Genomic DNA, 21,786 nt, shown 5'->3' with positions numbered 1-21,786 from the left:
GGTGCAACCTCGCATTAAAGCCAGCTCATGGTGGGGGGGAATAAAGGCAGATTTACCTTTGATGGTGACGGCCTCTAATGCGGATCCCGCATTGCCTCTATGGAGAGCAGAGTCACGAGCCGTGTTTCGGGAGGCGGAGCAAGTGGTGCAGTCGCGCCGCCCGTCACGTGACATCAAACATTCACTGTGGCAAGTGAAAAATTATAGACATTCCCTCCCACCCAAAAGAACCAAAAACTTTAGCCATCACTCGTATGAACAGAGTGATGATCCTTTCGTCTCCAATCGCGTTGCCCTGCATCTGAACGCACTGAGCCCTTTAAAATTCGCGCTCGGCTCATAGGCTGACAGCAATATCAGCTCTCCTCTTTGCAGATGCTCTCAGTGGCCTTCAATTGATAGAGGAGCTGGAGCACTTCGCTCCACCTTTAAGTCTACCCCCCACCCAGGTGGATGGAAGCTGGATCATAGTTCAGCAGTCCATCCACCTTCAGACGTTTTATGGAGATGTGCTGCGATGTAAAGACAGAGAATCTGTACCTTCACATTCTTCTCTCCATAAAAAGGCCTAATATTAGGAACCAAGAGGTGACACGGAGACCTGCTAGAACCTGTAGATCTTTTTCTCTCAGCCTTAAGTATACTGAACATTTGAACACTAATATTGAACTTTTTCATACACTACTGCTTTTCCATTTATGTAAAGGGAGTGATTCATATTCCACTTTATTTACAGATTTAAACTGCTACAGGGGGTGTAGGGGACTAGTCCTGTCGCATCAGTAGCAGCTTCTCTTCTCCCCGTGGACGTGCGCGAGATCCATTCTTTGCATCTTAAAATGATGAACGGGATAGATAAGATAGAGGCAGGGAAGTTGTTTTCTTTGGTGGGCGAGACTCGGGCTAGGGTACGTAGCCTCAATTAAAACCACAATGCTGGAGAAACTCAACAAGTCAAACAGTATATAGCAAAGATAAAGATACATAACCAATGTTTCGGGCTTGAGCCCTTCCTCAAGGTATGGAAAAATGTTGGCAGGCATCCGAACAAAAAAAGGTAAGGGGGGAGGGGTGGCAAGAGGAGGAGCACGGTCCAAAAGGAATCATACCTTGATGGAGGGCTTGAGCCCGAAACATTGGTTACCTGCCTTTATGGTTGTTAGGTAAAGGACGCTGTTTGACCTACTGAGTTTCTCCTGCAATGTCTGCAGACTTTCGTGTTTTATTACAGCCTCAAGATTGGGTGAGTACATTTAGGACAGAGAAGAACTGCTTTCCCCAGAGAGGGGTGAATCTGTTTAATTCTCTGCCCAGGGAAGCAGTAGAGACTGCCTCATTAAATATAGGTTGTTTCCAGTGCAGGGAAAACCCAGAACCAGGTGTCACAGTTTAAGGATAAGGGGGAAGTTTTTTTAGGACTGAGATGAGGAAAAATTTCTTCTCTCAGAGGGTCGTGGATCTGTGGAATTCTTTGCCAGAGGAAGTAGTTGAGGCCAGTTCAATATTTAAGAATAGGTTAGGTTTGGCCTTTGTGACTAAAGGGATCAAGCGGTATGGGGAGAAGGCAGGAACCGGGTACTGATCAGCCATGATCATATTGAATGGCGGTGTAGGGCCAAATGGCCTCCTCCTGCACCTATTTTTCTACGTTAAGAAACAGGTAACAAGATTTTTGGAGAGTAGGTGAATGAAGGATTAGGTAGGGGGTAAGCAGAGTCCACAGCCAGACCAGCCGTGATCTTAATTGATGGCGGAGCAGGCTCAAAGGGCCAGATGGGTAATTCCTGCTCCTGTTTTTGATGTCCTTATTGCATCCTTGCCTTGCCTTGTACTCCATGGCATGTTTTTAATTGTTATGCTGGTAAATGGTGTAGGGAATGTGAAGATCAGCAAGAGGCTATAAGATGTGGAGAGATGTGCTTCCTCCGAATGCACCGTGCAGATGAGCGTACATCACATAGCGTGGAGAGGGAATTGGATAGAGGTGGACGTGGTGGTAGCGAGAGGAAAAGGAAGCATAAGTAGCAGAGGACAGGATGGGAGGGTGTGGATAGTTGGGTCGAGGGGAATGAAGAGGAGGTAGAAGAGGACATTCAGAGGAACAGAGGAGTAGGCATTGAAGGAGGCTGACAAACAACCAAAATGCAGGACATGGCGAAAGGCAGTGGCCTGTATTAACCAAGAGGGGAATGAGGAGGTATGAGAGAGGAAGGAGCAAGAATCTAACCAGAGGGGCAAAGAGGAGACAATTAGAAAGAGAGGAGCAGACGAGACTAAGGATGAAAGGAGGAATAGTTGGGCATTCATTTAGAAGGAGCAGAGTATTCACTGAGTTAGAGAGTAGGCAGTAGTAAGAGGAAGATAGAGGGTGACAGAAGGTCTGGGAGAAAGGAAAGGCATTTCATTGGAGTGGGGACAAGGAGAGGTCAATATGTACATTTGAGTGGAGGAGGGATAGACAGATAATCAGCCCCTTTGACTGGTATCCCTCTACTCCCAGCGGATGTTAAATGCAGTATGTACCATCAGCATATACTGCAGCTCGTCAGACAGCACCTACCAAAGCCACAAACTCTTCCACTGACTGGAGCAAGGGCAACAGGCATTTTTGGAACACCAGCCCTGGCTGGTTCATTCCGAGTCTCACCAGATCTTCATTGTCACCAGATGTGAGAACTGTCTCCCCCAACAGCAATGTGGGGGTGCCTTCAAGAAGAATTTCCATTTATATCACAGCTTTAGTACGGCCAATATCCCAAGGTCCAGCAGCTCACCAATCAGGCCTCGTCGGGGAACACCATCAGCCCACAAACTTTCATGAAGAGAATTAGACAGGGCAAGAGATACAGGGAGAGGACAAGACAGACCATCAACAGGGTATGAGGAGAGGGGCAAAGACATGGGATTGAAGAGAGGGACGGTTTGGAAATACTTCCCTTCATTGCAAAGGCATTGACACCGACCAGAAGTGACGAGGATATTTTGGAAGAACAGGAAGAGTGAGGAGAATAGGGCCGTGTGGAGCAGTAATTCGAACAGTGACATCAGCAAGAATCTGATGCAAGAGAGAGGAAGGACTGAGTTAAGTTGCCAGGTGTCAAATAAGCCCCACTGACCAGCAGAGTGTGAGGGCCAGAATGTATCTGTATATTTATATCTCACACCAGTGTAATTATACACCTATTGCAATATGATTAGGATTACTGTATTGTAGTTTAAATAGAATCACAGTGCTTCTCAAAGCAGCTTCCGTCTTTTTGCACACCAAAGGAATGTGATTATTTTGGTCGCTTCCAGAAGGAAATATCACAGTTAGAATAAGGAAGATCTCACTGGCGGATGCAGTGCCCCAGTAATGCTGCGGGATTAAGGATTAGCCTTGCTGTTAACATTTCTGCACCAGGCCCATCAATAATTCAAGTTCAGATTCTTTGCCTTTTAAGCGTTCCAGATGTCAGATGCATTGCTTCTGTTTGCATCCTGTAAATCATACAGCAATCGCTGTGTGCTTATTTAATTCTCTCACTTTCCCTCAAAAAATGCAAAATAATTTAGAAGAGATCACGGGAAGAAGAGATCCACTGTTCATTCTAGAGCGAACAGTTCCTCCAGATAATATATCTATTGTGGTGGCTATTTTGACGGAGAAGATGGAATCTTATGAATCTCTCCCAGAGGGCTCGACCTAATGTGATTCACTGACAGCAGTAAAGGATTGATATCCACGGCCTTATGGCACAAGCTCACACGATCGCCGTTCATGAACATGCAAAGTCTGGCATCCTTCCTCGAGACAGTCATGCCCCAGCCCAGTGAGCCTGCGCCATTTGTGCCAACCCTCCACTGACACTGGACAGTGTTTGCTTCCTGAACACCTTTTGGGTGTACTTTATAGATTTTGGGCAGCTGATCACGAAAATTGCCTGAAAAATTTCCTGTCAAGTAACATTTTTTAGGTATAACCTAAATTTGTGATATTTTAAGTTTACTTCAAGCAGACAAACCCATGAAGTGCAAAATGTAATTAATTTTCTGCATTCACACTTGGACTCCTTCCCTGATGACAATGAGGAACATGGTGAAAGGGTTCACCAGGATATTGGGACCATGGTAATGCAATATCAGGGCAACAGGAATCCATCAAGGATGGCCGACTTTTGTTGGACACTGACACAAGAGATATCAGATGGGTGCAAACAAAAATCAGCGGCAAAACATTTTTTGGTCAGTTGAACTAACACAATGTGCTAGCATCCTTATGTGATTAAATATGCTAAATTCAATCAAAATGAATTTAATGTTTCCAACTTACTGCGTGATACAGTAAATCAGAAATTATCTTTGTGTTCAGCTTGAAGTTGTCTATCATAACCCCCATTTTATTTTCAGAAAGCTAACCTTTTGGGAAAACCTGCCCCCACCCACACCAATCCCACCTGCCTGCATTTGGCCCACATCCCTCTAAATCCATCCTCTCCACGAATATGTCCAAGTATTTCTTAATCATTGCAATTGTACCAGCCTCAACCACCTTCTCCCTGCAGCCTGTTCCATACTCCAACCAACCTCTGTTGGGGGGGGGGGAGAAATTACCCCTCTGGTGCCTGTTAATTCTCTCCCCCCTCACCTCAAACCCATGTCCTCTGGCCTCTGACTCCCCCACTCTGGGCAAAAGAGTGCTCACCTGATTCATTCCACTCATGACACTGATACCTAACGAATCCTCTCGGAGGAACGCTTCAGATTAAAGTGGCGTTTTTCAGGGCTCGGCAGCGCTTTGACCCTAATTTTGCACCGTGTCCTCGGACGATTCCCTCGGACCACAGAATGGAACGTCATGATCGCAGCTCATGAGCAATAGGATGTTAGGCCATCAATGGGCCACCAGGGGTTGGTGTCCGGCCCCATTTACCGAGAGAGAGCCAACTCAATTTTCAACATCAGCCGCTGGCAAATGGACTTACAGTAAGGAAAAAAAGGCAGATGAAATATCTCCACTGCTCCGACTCACTTCCAATGTTTATCGGACGAGATACCAGGAGATCTGCTCTCCTCCACACAGCTGAGCCCACATTCACTCCACTGTTGATGATCAATTCTGCTGAATAATTCACTTGATAATTGTACAATGTGTTCATTAAATTAGAAAGAAATTCTACAGTACAATATGAAGACTGATAAATGTCCACACTGACTATAATGTAAGAAAATAATGGCATTACAATAGAACAAACAGGCCTTTTTATGATTCAGAGTAGTTTATGGGTAGTGTTCAAGAGTAATTACTATTGGAAAGAAAATGTACTTGAACCTAGAAGTCCTGGAGTTCAGGATTCTGTACCTTCTGCCTGAAGGGAGTGGTGAGAAGAGGCTGTGACCAGGGGGAAGGGGGCCCTTGGTGATGTTGGCTGCCTTCTTGAGGCAGCGCCTCATATACATGTCTACAAGGGATGGTAGGTCGAAGCCTGTGACGGACCTGGCTGTGTTTGCTGCCTTCTGCATTTTTGGCCACTTGAATGATCACGATGTCACCCCTCAGTATACTTGCAAAGGATCTTGGGAAATTTACTATATTAAAGGTATTGATGGAAGTTCTTGCTGATGGCACTTAAAAGCAGTGTTTAGTTGATCCCTATCTCTACACATAACCCTTGATGACATTGGGCTCCAAGTCATTGGGATACACCAGCTGTATCTTTTTCTTGATTGGCTTGGGCTTTTTTTATTTATTTTATTTGTATTTAAGAAATAAATAATTGTAACCCCTCTGATGAAACAGATGTAGAGTTTAGTCTCAGGGGCAGCACGGTTAGCGTGACACTGTTTCAGCGCCAGCGATCGGGACTGGGGTTCGAATCCCACGCTGTCTAAGGAGTTTATAAGTTTTCCCCATGTCTGTTTCAGTTTCCTCCGAGCGCTCTGTGATTTCCTCCCGCCATTCAAAAACATACTGGGGGTTGTAGGTTAATTAGATAGCACGGGTTGGTGGGCTGTGAGGGCCTGTTACTGTGCTGTATGCCTAAATTTTTAAAAAACTTATCAGCTCGCTTTCCTTCCAAATGAGCTTCCTCCAAGTGATTCAAGATTTCTGCTGGCATCTCTTGTAACACAGCACTGCAAGAATTATCTATCTTCATAAGAAGAGCTTGTCCCTGACTTAATTTCTCCTCCTGAAGTGTTTTCAACCAACAAATTAAATCTCAAAGTGAGGTCACAATTGTAATATATGAAATTTAACAAAAATAAATGTTGAAAAAGGTCAACGGGGACATCTGTAGGGTTGAGAGAGGACAGATAAGGGATAATAGGTGAACAAAATCAGTGTTTCTGAAGGTTTAAACTCTACCTATCAAATTTAAAATGTATTTCCATTGACTCTCCTTGAGATAATGCCTGATTGTACCTTTAGTATTGGAATTGGTGTCACCTCTCAGGGACTACTAAAGAAGGTGTGAATTTAATTTTAATCAGAAGACATCAGCTTAAGTTGAATGGAGGAAAATAGCAGAGATAAGTTTTTTTTTACTCAGGGGTGGGTGTCTGGAATGCATTGCCGGAGGCTGGTACAATAGACACTCAAAAGACTTTTAGTTAGGTACATGGACATAAGAAATATAGAGGGTTATAGGGGTTTAGACCAGTGGTTCTCCACCTTTTTCTTTCCACTCACATACCAATTGAAGTAATCCCTATGCCATCGGTGCTCTGTAATTAGTAAGGGATTGCTTAAGGTGGTGTGTGGGTGGGAAGGAATCACTGCTCTCAACCCAATTATTACTGAAATATCTTGTTTGAGAAAAATTGTCATTGGCCCATTTCCTTTGGAGCTCTGAAACCGTGCACATAACGAGTCAATGAGGTACGATTAAAACTGGTTTTCAAACTTTTTCTTTCCACCCACGTACCACCTTAAGCAATCCCTTAAGCAATCACAGAGCACTGATGGCACAGGGAATACTTCAAGTGGTATGTGAGTGGGAAAAGGTGGAGAGCCACTGGTTTAGATTGTGGAGGAGTAGGTTTACATCGATCAGCACAACATTGTGGGCCGAAGGGTCTGCATTGTGCTGTAATTTTCTATGTTCTCATGCAAATATTGCTGATATTACGCAGGACAATTCCTTAAGGGGCAGGGACATGTATCAGGGTTGAACGTTGTGCAGAAAAGGTTCAGAGTAGGGTTGAAATCAGGGCAGCAGGGAGGGAGTGTTGCTTCATGGCTGAGCAGATGGGAAATTACACATCAACCTGCACATAGGACCCATGAAAGACATGTAGTCATGGAGGAGTGGCTTGAACCAGAGCTCTGCCAGAACGCCATGCCAATTGATCCGTCCTGCCACTGAGAGCAGACGGTGTGCATTTATTTATTGCTTCTTACATCCCATGACTCTTTATAACCAATGAAATACAGTTTCTCAGTTATGTGGAAATACAGAGCTTACATTACTCTCAAGAATCTAAACTTGATAGCTTCTAATGCTATTGATTGAGGAATAAATATTGACCAGAAATAAATCCCTTGCTCATCTTCAGATGGTTCCAAAAAATCTTTTGAACTGACTGTGAGCCAAGTACCTGTTTTCTTTATTGCCATGTCAATGATATCGGGCACACTCAGAACTATGCACCATATCAATGATGGGGGAGACGAGGACTAGAGGGCATAGTTTAAGAATACAGGGTAGGCCCTTTAGGACGGAGATGAGAAAACATTTTTTTACCCAGAGAAGTGTGAATCTGTGGAATGCTCTGCCACAGAGGGTGGTAGAGGCAGATTCTCTGATTATGTTCAAAAGAGAGTTAGATAAGACTCTAGTGGGCAAAGGAGTTAAGGGTTATGGGGATAAGGCTGAAAAGGGGTACTGATGGTAGTGATCAGCCATGATCTGTAAAATGGCGGTGCTGGCTCGACGGGCCGAAGGGCCTACTCCAGCTCCTATTGTCTATTGTCTATTATCAAAGGGAAACTGCGCTCCGTGTTCTCAAGAAGGAACAGTACTGATGCAACACAGCTACAACATTACAACCCTACAGCCCCAGGCTCAGCGAGTGCCTTGTCATAGTGACAGGTTTGCCAATAACACAGCACTCCTTTGGGGACGCTCCATTTGCAACAGAGCCTTTCCACTCAAACTGAAGCCATCAAATTCTGAGTTGGAGGCAAGAGAGGGCAATTGACCAGTTCAGTCCCTGTGGCTTACGGTGAAGAACTGCTGTCCCCCTGCTTTGAACCTGGAGGCAGAAGCTGGGAGAGGAGGAGGTTGGACAAGCCCAAGTCCATGCAATGTTTCAGCAAGGCGTGTTTATCCTGGCCACAGCAGTCTAAACTAATAGTGACGTTGAGGGCATTTGAAAATAGGCTGAGTTCCTTGTAGAATAAGAAGTAGCTGAAGCAAGGGAGCAAGAGCGGGCTGTATGCTTATCAAGGTGATGGATGCTGGACAGAGGAATAGAGCATATTTCCAATCCACTTCATCCATCTACAGAAGCAAGCGCAGCATTTGGCAGCTTCTCATTAACCAGGTGCAGAGCGCAGTCCCTTGATCCTCAAAGGGCTTCTCATTCCACCTCGGAGACCTGAGCTCATTAAAAAGGAAAACAGGGTTACTTTCTCAGCGTAGTACGAGGGGGTGTGTGCTGTTGGAGGACAACACTCACAGGGGCTGGAGGAACTCAGCTGATCACACAGCATCCATTAGAAGTAAAGGGTAAAAACCCAGAAATGCTGGAAGAATTCACGTACATAGGAGGTTAAGATACATTGCCAACTTTTTGGCCCTGAGCCCATCTTCAAGGTATGAGCAAAAAGCAGGCTGGTGCCAGAATTAAAAGGTTGGGGATAAAGAAAGCAAGGGTGGGGGGTCCAAAGACGAAAGGCCAAACTGTGTAAATTCAATGTGGAGAGGAGGGCAGGAGCTGAGGATTGATTGAGGGAGCTGGGGGAAAGGAGGTGGAGGGAAAAGGGAAGAGAGAGATAGAGTTAGAGGAAGGATGGGGGGGAGGGGGGAGGCTTACAGAAAACGGAGAAGTTGATGTAAATGTCTTCTGGTTGGCAATCAGTGCACCACCCCCCACATCTCCCCTGATATCTCCTTTCCTCTCAATCTCTTCCCCTTTCCCTCTGTCTCCTTTTCCCCAGCTCCACATTCACAGAGCCAACACCCCCCCCATCCCATCAAATTTAAATTTGAATGTCGTCATACAGCATGGTAACAGGCCATTCTGGCCCATGAGATAGTGACAAAGGGGGAAGGAGGGACAGAGGGGGAGAGAGGGAGGAAGAGGCAGTGGGAGAGGAACAGCTGAATAGAGTGGGATGGACAGAGGGGACAGGAGAGAGGGATGGAAGGGGACGGAGGGAGGGATGGCAGGGGAGAGAGAGGGTCAGAGTGGGTGGGGAGAGGGAAGGTCAGTGGGAGGGGCAAAGGCCAGGAGAGAGGGAGATGGATGGGGAGGGAGAAATAGAGGAGGGAGGGAGGAACAGGGAGATGGAGGGAGGGAGTGACAAAGGGGAGAGGGTGGGACAGAGCAGAAGGGAGGGACAAAGGGATGAAGGGATGGTGAGAGACAGAGGGAGGGTCAGAGAGATGGAGGTAAGGGCAGAAGGAGGGAGAGATGGAGTTTCCAGAATTAGGAGAATCCAATGTTCATGACTTTGGGTTGTTAACAACCCTGGCAGAGCATGAGGTGCAGCTCTTCTCATCTGTGTTGGGCCTCACTCCTGCAGTGGGGAGTCGGTGGGGGATGGGGAAGGGCAACTGAAGGGAGTTACACCTAGAAGTCCCAGGTGAGCAATGCCGACAGTGTTCAGCTGTTCGGTGAAGGAGTCACCTTGTCTGAGCTCACGACGTGATGGTCAGTCTGCAGACAGGGGCCAAAGGGATTGTTTCTTAAATTTAATTTTTTTAAAAATTTAGACATACAGCACAGTTACAGGGTATTTCGGCCCATGAGTCCTTGCTGCCCAATTTACACCCAAGTAACTACACCCCCAGTATGTTTTGAACAGTGGGAGGAAACCAGAGCCTCCAGGAAAACCTCGTGCAGACAGAGTGAGAATGTATGAACTCCTTTCAGACACCGTGAACCCTGATCCTAATCGCAGGTGCTCCAAAGGCGTTGCGTTAACTGTTATGCCAACCATTTCGTGCTGTGCGACTCAATCGCATCTGGTGACAATCACACTATTGGAAGCTTGCTGTGTATCATTTATATGCTGCAATTCCCTACATCGTAAGAGGGAATGGCAAGGATTACTTGATGGGCCAAACAGCCTAATTCCACTCTGATGTCTAATGGTATTCTGGTCTAAGAGGCTACAAAACATTTCATGGTATCCTGTCATGATGAAGAGTGCAACTCTCTGTGCCTACTTGCCTGGATAGCACGTAAAACAAAGTTTAACACTGTTTACACAAAAATGCTGGGGAAATTCAACAGTGTTCTTTATATATACAAAGATACATAGCCAATGTTTCGGGCCTGAGGCCTTTATCAAGGTAAGATCAAAAAGCAGGTGAATAAAACGATGGGGGAAGGGCAGGGGAGGAGTATGGGCCCACGAGCAAGAGGTCAAAGGTGGAGATGGGTGGGAGGGCTCGAGAAAAAAGCTGAGGAGTGATAGCAGAGGAGAATAGCTCTCTGAATGGAGAGGGTGGGGCGATCGGTGGGAGTGGAAATGGACGGTTGCTGAAACCAGAGAGGGGAGGTGGGGGGTAGGGGGAGTCAGAGTTGAGGGGTGATGAAGGGGTCTGAGGGCTAAGGGGTGGGAAAAAATGGCAGCTCTGAAGGGAGGGTGAAATAAGATGATCTGAAGGCTAGGGGGTGGGAAGAAAGGGAGATCTCAAAGGAGTAGACGGGAGGATGATTAGGGAGAGGTGTGATGGAACAGGGAAGCATAAGGAGTTGGGGGATGAGGCAGTGGGATTGAGCAACAGAGGGATACAAGGTGTCAGCCTTTTGGAGGCTGAGGTTGGTGTGGGAACTGGTATGGAGTCAGCGTGGACGCCAGAACGGGGTTGGCCGGGATCAGGCTAAGTTCCTGGAGGTGTCGGGACTATGGAATGTTGGCAGTAGGGGGTCACTGGCGGAGGCGATGGTGGCCCCAGCACATGGGTGGTCACGATCAGGCTGGAAACCTATGCAAGAAAACCTCCACCTCCCCCTTCTGTCTTCTCCAACCCATTTTCTTCCCTCCATCGATCCCCCACCTCTCCATTCAGAAAGCTATCCCCTCCCCTCTCACCTCAGCTTTTTACTCTTGTGCCCTCAAACCCAGCTCCACCTATGACCTCTCGCCTCTGGGCCTGTGCCTCTCCCCGCCCCCCCCTTTTTTAATCAGACACCTGTCTACCTTTTGCTCAGGTCCGAATCGTTGGTATATATCGTTTTCTTTGCTACATAAAGAACGCTGAATGACTTGCTGAGGTTCTCCTGCATTTTTGTGTAAACTACAATCATGACAGGTTTTCGTGTTTAACCCAATGTTTATCGCAGTATTTCAAAGTTCAGGTTTATTGTCAGTGACATCTCATACAACCCTGAGATTCCTTTCCCTGTGTGCGCACAAAAACCGGCTTTCAAAAGTACTAAATGTAACATAAACCATGCAATACAGAAAAATGAACGTTCAGTAAATAAGGTGGAGATTCCTTTCCCTGTGTGCGCACAAAAACCGGCTTTCAAAAGTATAAAATGTAACATAAACAAACTGACCATGCAATACAGAAAAATGAACGTTCAGTAAATAAGGTGGAGAGAAAGAGTCATTTTGATTCATTTGACAATGAATAATTAAACTGGATTCAGAAGTGGAAGTCTTCCTTTCCCTGTTTGTGCTTTCTTCCCCCCCCCCCCCCCCAATCTCCACACAAGCATGCTCTGTATCCAATCTCTGCAAATATTGATAACTTAAGCTCCAAAGGTGACGCGTGAAGTAAGAGAACATTTGGTGAAAGAGGCAGGTTTTAAGGATTGTTTTGAAGAAGGGCAGAAGGTAGGCAGAGAGGTTGAGGAAATAAACTGTAGGCATAGTGTGGTGGAACTACTGTTAATACTGTTTGTATATGGGTGGCTGGCCCGCCCCTTGCTGATTGACCCCGAGGCTCCTCCCCCTTGATTCCCCTTATAAAGGCGACAATGCCATATCCCCTCCCCCAGAGCAAGCTCGGGGCAGCAACAGGTCTTCTGTTTATGGTACTAAAAGCCAATCAATCAGGTAACTTCTAGCCTTTGGAATTACCGATAGGGCAGGGGTGAAGTGGGTTCCATGTCCATCACAAATTTAGTCTGTCTGGTGGTCGTGGGTCGATTTCCATCTGAACAACTTGTCCATTCCAAAAGAATTATGGTGATAAAATTGATGCACCATCAATAACTTCAAAGACTAGAAGTTACCTGACTGATAAGCTTTCATTACCAATAACCACAGAGTCATAGGCTACAGGAACAATAGGCTTTAATGGACACAAGGCCTGGCCCGGATCCAGGTACAGGACTGCCGGAAAGGGGGAGGTAACATGACCTTTAAGGCCAGGGCAAAAGGGGAGGAGACTTAAGGGATGAGTCATTAGTGGGCAGGCCAACCTCATATATACAGTAACTGGTGGGGTCTATACAATGGAGGAAAACATATCAGTACAATTACCATTAACAGAAGGCACATCTCATGTTGCTGACCTGAGACCTGAGCTTATTCTGGGAGAGGAGTTATGGCATTTCCATCTTTATTAAGGGGAATCAAGGGGGAGGAGCCAAGGGTTCAGTCAGCAAGGGGCAGGCCAGCCATACACACACAAACAGTATTAACAGTGGGTCCACCACACCTAGATCTTGAAGGTGTCGTCACCTGCGCTGGAATTAATTTAGTTCAAGTGTGATCCAGGAGCCAATATAACTAGAGGAGAGCAGGCATCCCTGTGGATCAGAGTAATGGAGAAGACTGTGGAAGCAGGAAGGTTGGGCAGGTGGGCAGATGAATAGCGGATGGAATTTAATACAGAGAAATGTAGGTGTTTGCATTCTGGGAAGTCTAATCTACAGAGCGAATGTAGGGATCTGGGGAGTTTTGCAGCGCAGAAGGATCTAGGAATACAGGAACATAGTATCTTGAATGTGGAGTTATGGGTAGATAGGGCTCATTAGTCATAGAATTGAATATAGAAGTTTGAAGCCCCTGTTGCAATTTTGCAAGACATTGGGAAGGACACCTTTTGAGGGCTTTTGTCAGTTTTGGTCACCGGGCTACAGGAATGATGCTGTGAAGCTGGGAAGGTGGGGGGGAGGGGGGGAGAGAAGAGTTACGATGATGTTTCCAGGACTTGGGGGCCTGAACTATAGAGAGAGGTTGGGGGCTTTTTTTTCCTGGGAGTTCAGGAGGATCAGGGGTGATCTCGTAGAAGGGTACAAAATCGTGAGAAGAATAAATCATGAATGCAGGGAAGTAACCAGGGGACATAGATTTAAAGTGAGCAGGGAGAGTCTGAACAGGAACCTGAGGGGCAACTGTTTTACACACAGGGTAGTGGGTGTATGGAGCAGGCTGCTGGTGAAGGGGGTGGTTGAGGCAATGTTCAAGAAAAACTGGACAGATCCATGGATAGGATGGGTTTAGAGGGATTGGGGCCAAATAAGGACAGGGGGGTCTGGAGTGTGTGGGACATTTGGACAGATCCTTGGATAGGATGGATTTAGAGGGATTGTGGCCAAATGCAGGCAGGTGGGTCTTGTGTGGGTGGGACATTTTGGTCATCATGGGCGGGTTGGGCCACAGGTCCTGTATGACTAAAACTAAGAGAATGGCCAAGGTCTATTCATTGAATGGCTGTGGAGCAAGGCAGGTGTGAGCCCTCCTTTTTGAGGCAGGGAGCGGAATCTTGCACTCCCACCAGTCTGAACCGAACTGAAGCCAAGTTCCAGAACTGAAACGATAGAGTGTCACTGGCATCCTTTGGAGTGAGCCTTTGAGCCAGAGATAGCATTCCCTTTTCTCAGGAAGCCTGGCCCGATGCCCTGATTTCTGGACAGCACGACCAAAGCTAATGCACGTTAATTGCTTGAAGAACATTCAGCATTAGTATTTTGGGGATCATCATCGACCAGAAACTCAGCTGGACTACAGCTACAAGAGCAGGGCAGAGGCTAGGAATCCCATGGCAAAGGAATTTCCATCAACTACAAGTGTAAAACACCGTGATTGAAGAAGTAAAAACACAATGCTGGAGAAACTCAGCAGGTCAAACAGGGTGCTTTATATGGCAAATACACATAACCAACTACAAGTCAGTCGTGTGATGGCACACTCTCCGCTTGCCTGGATGGGTGCAGCATCAAGAAGCTCAACACCATCTAGGACAAAGCAGATCCCCTAAACCTTCGCTCCTTCCACCACCTGTACCTCATGACTGCAGTGTGTCCCATCTACAGTACCCACTGCAATCACTCATTTAGACCACTCCAACAGCACGTCCCAAACCCATGGCCTTTACCACCCACGGGAACAGCAGGTCCGTGGGAACTCCATCACTCCCCCTCCATTATCAACATGACCAATTGGAACAGCAATAGGACAACTGGCCCATGGAGGCTGCTCTGGGGTTCAACAAAATCTGGCTGGGGACTCAGTTCCACTTTCTTGCCTATATTCCCCATAATTCCCCGACTGTGCAAAGATCTAATAGATTTAATGAGGCAGCCTCGACTGCTTCCTTGGGCAGAGAATTCCATGGGCTCAGTTCTTCCTCATTCGTCTTAAATCTACTTCCCTGAATCTTGAGGCTTGGTCCCCCTCATTCTTGTCTCTAAGCTGCTCATCGTCCTAACTTGGAAGTTATATTGCCAGTCCTTTCTTCGTTGGGTGGCCTGAATCTCCGAACTCCCGTCCTTAACCGGGGTGGGGGGGGGGGGGTGGGGAACGCAGCAACTGAAGAAGACACTGATCCCAAGGATCAGTGGGCTGGGGCAATTAAATGCTGGCCCTCACCACCTAGATCGTGGAAAAAGTCTGATAATAGCACATTCCCCAATCCCCTTGAAAACCACTTTCAATGTTGGCTCTTTTTGTACTTTAATGAAATTAGATAATCAATTGGGAGGATGTTTTTGCTAATAGGGTATTGACAGATTAATAAATCCATGATGTAGTAACTGATTTGTGGATCAGAAAAATGTTCTGCTGAAATGTTTCATACTTCCATCTGATATATTTTTAATAACAAACGGGTTCACTCCTCCAGTAGATGGTAGAGGACAAACAGGTCAGCCTGAAAACTGAGAACCCAGGTTAAGGCCAGTGCCTTGGAAAACGCAGATTACATTTTCCAGCATGCAGCTCTACACAATGTGATTCAGTTGTGAAATGCAATTGCCTGCCAGAGGCATTCGACAAACAAATGAAACAGGGACCTGGCATAGGGACCTTTGCCAGAATTATATGAGAAGGTGCTGGACAAACTACACCTCCTGCATAGAAGGGTTGCTCTATAAAAAGTAAGTAACCTCCAAAGAGTCAAAGAAGACAGGTCTTCTCCTGTAGGATGATCTGAGCTCACTGTTATGTGCAGAACAAGATCCCAGCAACAGGATCTGAGAGTGACCAGATTTTATTTTAAATATAGAACAGTATAGTATGTGCCCTTCGGCCTGCCAATGCTGTCCCAGCCTACATTGTCAGGTTTTTTTCTTTTGTTGTGAGATAAGGACCTGGCAAAGGTTCCAAGCAAAATAGTGTCATAGACTCACCTGGGAAAAGCAACAGAGCCTAGGTTCAACAGGGCATCTGACTGAAGCTGTCTCTGATGACGCAGTGTTCTCTCAGTGCTGCGTGGAGTAGGCCTTCAACCCACAATCTTCCTGAAGAAAAGTCAGAATGCCTCATTACCATGAGTCATATCAATATTCAAAGCAACGCAGCGAACAATGTACGACAAGCATTTTATGAGAAGGTCGGGGAGGCAGAGAGACCCTCATCGGACAGGTGGCATGGGTTTTCATTTTAGCATGGCGAGGCTATAAGAAGGACATCTTATGCTAATAGAACAAAAGTACTGGACACAGGGAATGGTACTACCTGCATTCAATATGGGTTCAATCAATAAGGAAAAAAAATTTTTTAAATGACCTTTGAATGAAGGTCCATCGGGTTATTACAATCGGTCACAATATTTGGTGGGTCGAGTCGCCTTTTCCTCTATTTTGAAATATTCCCCGGCATTGTGGTACAACTGGAAGAGCTGCTGCCCCACAGTGACCTGGATTCAATCCTGAGCTCTGGTGGTGTCTGTGTGGAGTTTGCACGTTTTTCCCATGACCGTGGAGATGCGCACATTGTCAGGTTGTTAGTCCGCTATTTCCATTAATGCCAAGGTAAGCGGGACAATGTGTGAAGAGCGGACAGGAGAATAAAATGGAATTGATGTAGGAGTGGAGTAAATGGGTGCTTGATGGCAGAGTGGAGGTTGTGAAAGGGCTGCCTCTATGCTGTAAGACTCTACACCAAATTCCATAAGGCCTAAGACCAGAAGACATAGGAGCAGAAGTAGTCCATTCAGCCCATTGAGTCTGCCTCACCTTTCAATCATGAGCTGATCCATTTTCCCTCTCAGCTCTTCTCCCCGTAACCTTTGACACCCTGATTAATCAGGAACCAATCAGTGGTAAAATCTGTAGACACCATGATTGAAGTCTCTGCCTCCAACTCGCCAACCCGCGCGATCACTGCGCTTTTCCAATTCTGGCATCTTTGACACACTTGACTTTAACACTACCCTCAAGACGTTGCTATAATGCGTCAGGGCAGCATGGTTAGCATCAGCTCTTACAGCGCCAGTGACGCAGGTTCGAATCCGGTGCTGTCTGTAAGGAATTATACATTCTCCCCATGTCCGTGGGGATTTTCCCTGGGTTCTCCAGTTTCCTCCCACCCTCCAAAACGTGATGGGTCGGTAGATTAATTGGGTGGCACGATTTCTTGAGCTGGAAAGGCCTTCTTCCGTTCTGTCTTGTTAAAAATAGAATTAACATCCTAAGATCTGGAATTCATTTCCTACCAATTTACTCTTCTCTAAATGTTCCTTCCCACTTGCTTCTTTGACCATTTTTTCTCCTTGTCAGACATAATCTTAAATGCTCCATATCAATTACTTGCTAACTTCCCTCTGAATCTCTGGGTTATTTTGCTTTGTTGAAGATGCTATTTGAGTGCAATGTTGTTGCTGTTGTGCATTCAACAGTGACATTGTTGGAGAACACTGGAACTGCAGCAGGACAACTTCACAGATAATGTGTTTCCACTGCTGTACCCCCCACCCCCCCCCCCCCCCCCATCCAGGAGCGAGCAGCTGTGCTGTGTCCATGGGTCAAAGCTGCGATGGCCGAGTTGCCAGCCATTAGAATTACTCCCACCATCCCTACACAGGCATATCTCTCCTCAGCTTCATCCCCAGGGTGATGTCAAACAACACATCATTCCCCTCCTGAATAGTCTGAATAGTCTTAAATCAGTGGTTCTCAAGCTTATTTTTTCCATTCACATGCCCCAATAAGTAATCCCTTACTAATCACAGGCCACCTCTGCCATAGGTGCTCTGTGGTTAGTCAGGGTGGTATGTCATTGGGGAAAAAAAAAAGGTTGGGAACCACTGCCTTAAACCCAATGGCATGAACTCTGAGTTTTCCAATTTCAGGGAAACCCCTTAACTTTTTCTGGTTCCACTCACTCTATTCTTACCTCATTCTCAATTTTCTTTTGAATCTTGTCCCCCCCTGCCCCAGTAGTCTCTTCCCCTGCCTTCTTCCGTCCAGTACCCTCTCACCTCTTAGACCCTCCCTTTTCCCCATTTTATATCCCAAATATGTCTCCTTCCCATTTTAGACCCACTGAGTCCCTCTGGCTTCTCTTGGTTCACTCAATTTGAATTTTGGATTTTAACCAATGATCTACTATCCGTTCTGATCCAAGAGCACAAGCAAAATAAATTTATATATGGCTCTTTCACCCCATGGGCCAGTGCCGTCCAAATACACCCAATTAACCTACAATCCCCCATACTTTATGAAGGGTGGGAGGAAACCGGAGTTCTCAGAGGAAACCCACACAGATGCGCAGAGAACGTACAAAGTCCTTCTGGAAAACGCTGGATTTGAACCCCTGGTCGCTGCCGCTGTAATGCCATTGCTCTAACCGCTACACTAACCCTGCCTCTTCTTTTGGTTACTGCCTATTCCACTGCTTTTAGTGCCTTGTTTGAGTTGACATGTGAGTGTGACCCAGAACTGAAATGGTTGGCCTCTGGGAGGTCTCCGTTTTTTGGTGCAGACGGAGCAGAGGCGCTCAGCAAAGTCATCTCCCAGTCTGTGCCCAGTATCTCTGATGTAGAGAAGGCCACAAAGGGAACACCGGATGCAGTAAATGTTTGTCCATGGCCTTATGACCTATACCATCCAGACCACCTGCAGATTGAAAGAACAACACCTGATTTCACCTCTCCCCTTGATCACTGCCGTCCCCTCCCACCCTCTCCACCCAATTAACCTACAACCCTGGTACATTTTGAATGGTAGGATGGAACTGGAGCCCCCGGGTAAAACCCATGCAGACACAGGGAGAACGTACAAATTCTCACAGACAGCGTGGGATTCAAACCCCAGTCCAGATTGTTGGCACTGTAAAGGGTTGCACTAACCGCTACGCCAACTGTAAATGGAGAAAAACTCTCAACGTACAAGTCCACAGCTCATTTTGTCTGAGTCTGTCAAAAACTGTTGCCCAGTCTGCTTCCACCTTCCTGCACTACATGTTGAGTCCTGTTGCTCACGGCTCTTCAACGCCACATCCATGTGGATTCAATGTGAGGAGGAATTTGGACACTCTACCCCTCCCCCCCCCCCACCCTGTCAGACAGTAAATTACTGACCCTCTCACCCCCCCAAAACTTGTCAGCCACTGAGTTACTGACCCCACCCCCCCCCCCCCAATCAGGCACTAATTTACTAACCCCCTCCCACCTTGTCCAGCAGTGAGATACTGACTCCACACCCCAACCCTGTCTGGTAGTGAGTCAATGACACCACCCCCTCCCCCCCCATCCAGCAGTGAGTTACTGACCCCACCTCCCAACCAGTCTGGCAGTGAATTACTGACACCCCCCCCCACCCTGTCTAGCAGTGTTACTGACCCCCCCCCCCCCCCCATCAGGCACTGTTCTACTCTGAACCCCCCCCCCACCTTGTCCAGCAGTGAGTTACTGATCCCCCCCCTGCCCCCGTCAGGCACTGATCTACTCTGACCCCCCCCCCCCCCCACCTTGTCCAGCAGTGAGTTACTGTCCCCACCCCCGCACCACCCACCTTGTTACTGACACCCCCCCCCCCCCCAGGGTCAGGCACTCAGTTACTGACCCACCTCCCCTTTTGTCCAGCAGTGAGTTACTCACCCCCACCCCCACCCTCTATGTGCTAACTGGTCTTCATCAACCCTTCAATTCTTCCACCAATTAGATTCATGCCAACACCACTATGTTAGAACCCTGTGGCTGAGGAGAAGAGTTCCTTCCTACTTGTTTTAAACTCTTCTGTTGCTCACGTGTCCCCGTCAGCCCTCTCTCATCCAAATGAAACCAGGTCAGCCTTTCCTATGTCTGCTCACAGCTACAATCTCTGTCAATTCTCTGTAGCCTCTCCAGTCACATTATTACCTGTTTCCTGTATTGTGGCGACCAGAACTGAATCCAGAAACCCGAGCTTTGGACAAACTGGTGTTGATCGCCATTCCAGAAAGACCTCCCGGCTCTTAAGTTCGACGTCATGGCTGAGAAGGGAGAGTCGTACCCAAGATGTCTTATCCAACCTCTGTGTGTGTATACACTCGAAGATTGCTTTATTTTCTGACACAGCAAGTTGTTGTATGCTCCCTTGCCTGGTTGTACCTCCCCAAATGCTGTCTCAAATTCTGTACCTGCTCATCACCCATACTAACTCCAGCTCCCTACCCCTTTCCCTTGCTTCCTCCTTTCAGAGTGCATCTTCCTCCAGCCTATTCCTCCTATCAGAGTGGACATTCCTCCCGCCACTTCCTCCTATCAGAGTGGACCTTCCTCCCACCTCTTCCTCCTATCAGAGTGCATCTTCATCCAGCCTCTTCCTTCAGCCTCTTCCTCCTATCAGAGTGGACATTCCTCCAGCTTCTTCCTCTAGCCTCTTCCTCCTATCAGAGTGGATCTTCCTCCAGCCTCTTCCTCCTATCAGAGTTCACCTTCTTCCCATCACTTCCTCCTATCAGAGTGCATCTTCATCCAGCCTCTTCCTTCAGCCTCTTCCTCATCAGAGTGTGCCTTGCTCCTTCCTCTTCCTCCTATCAGAGTGGACCTTCCTCCAGCCTCCTCCTCCTATCAGAGTGGACCTTCCTCCTATCAGAGTGCACCTTCCTCCCATCACTTCCTCCTATCAGAGTGCATCTTCATCCAGCCTCTTCCTTCAGCCTCTTCCTCTTATCAGAGTGGACCTTCCTCCAGCTTCTTCCTCTAGCCTCTTCCTCCTATCAGAGTGGACCTTCCCCCAGCCTCTTCCTCCTATCAGATTGCACCTTCCTCCCACCACTTCCTCCTATTAGAGTGCACCTTCCTCCAGCATCTTCAGCCTTATCCTCCTATCAGAGTGGACCTTCCTCCAGCCTCCTCCTCCTATCAGAGTGGACCTTCCTCCTATCAGAGTGCACCTTCCTCCCACCACTTCCTCCTATTAGAGTGCTCCTTCCTCCAGCTTCTTTAGCCTTATCCTCCTATCAGAGTGGACCTTCCTCCAGCCTCCTCCTCCTATCAGAGTGGACCTTCCTCCTATCAGAGTGCACCTTCCTCCCACCACTTCCTCCTATCAGAGTGGACCTTCCTCCTGCCTTTTCCTCTTATCAGAGTGGACGCTCCTGCCTTTTCCTCCTATCAGAGTGGACCTTCCTCCTGCCTCTTCCTCCTATCAGAGTGCATCTTCCTCTGCCCTCTACCTCGTCTTACTCTCACCTAATTTTTTAAATTTCTTCCCTCCCTCCCACCTGTACTCACCTAGCCTTTAGAAACCTATGCTCCTTCCTTTCCCCCCTCCCCCCGGACCTTTGTATACAGGCTTCCGCCTAGTATTTAGCCAGTCCCAATGAAGGTATGAAACATTGGACGCCTGCTGCCTGATCTGCTGGTTTCCTCCAGCGTTTTGTGTCTTTCTCTGAATTCCATCCCACGTGCATCCTTCTACCCAATGGATTGGCCGAGCTCGATCCCCCGCAGTCTAAAACCTTGCTGTCGACTGCAGTCTTTGCAAAAATCTGTAAAGGTCTTCATCACCTTGCCTCCCTTAAAAAGCAAGGGACAGGACACTGACTCCCGCTGAACCCTTGGTCACGCAGTCACCCGCCAACTCTTCATTACCCTCGGGCTCCGCTCCTGAGCTGATTTTGGATCTGATTGGTCGCTTTTCCACGGACCCCGAAGCTTGTCCAATCTGAGCCATGTTGAGCTTCCTTTTGAAGATCTATGTCACCTATATCCAATGTGCTGCTCTCACCAACCCTCTTTGTACTCTCTCAAAAACTTATCAAGTGAGGCAGACACAACTTCCCTCAACAAATCTATGAAGACTCTAATTAATCTGCACTTTTCTGCATGATGGTTCAAATTGTATCTTAATGTGAAGTCCAATAATTTTCCCACCAATGAAGTTGGAATTGACCTGCAATCATTTGGTTTAACCCTCCCTCCCTTGTTAAAATAATTATATCATGTTAACAGTCCTCAGTAATGC

The sequence above is a fragment of the Narcine bancroftii genome, chromosome 3, assembly GCF_036971445.1.
Source record: "Narcine bancroftii isolate sNarBan1 chromosome 3, sNarBan1.hap1, whole genome shotgun sequence".
NCBI classification, from domain to species: Eukaryota; Metazoa; Chordata; class Chondrichthyes; order Torpediniformes; family Narcinidae; genus Narcine; species Narcine bancroftii.
Note: the sequence above shows the minus strand (reverse complement) of the source record.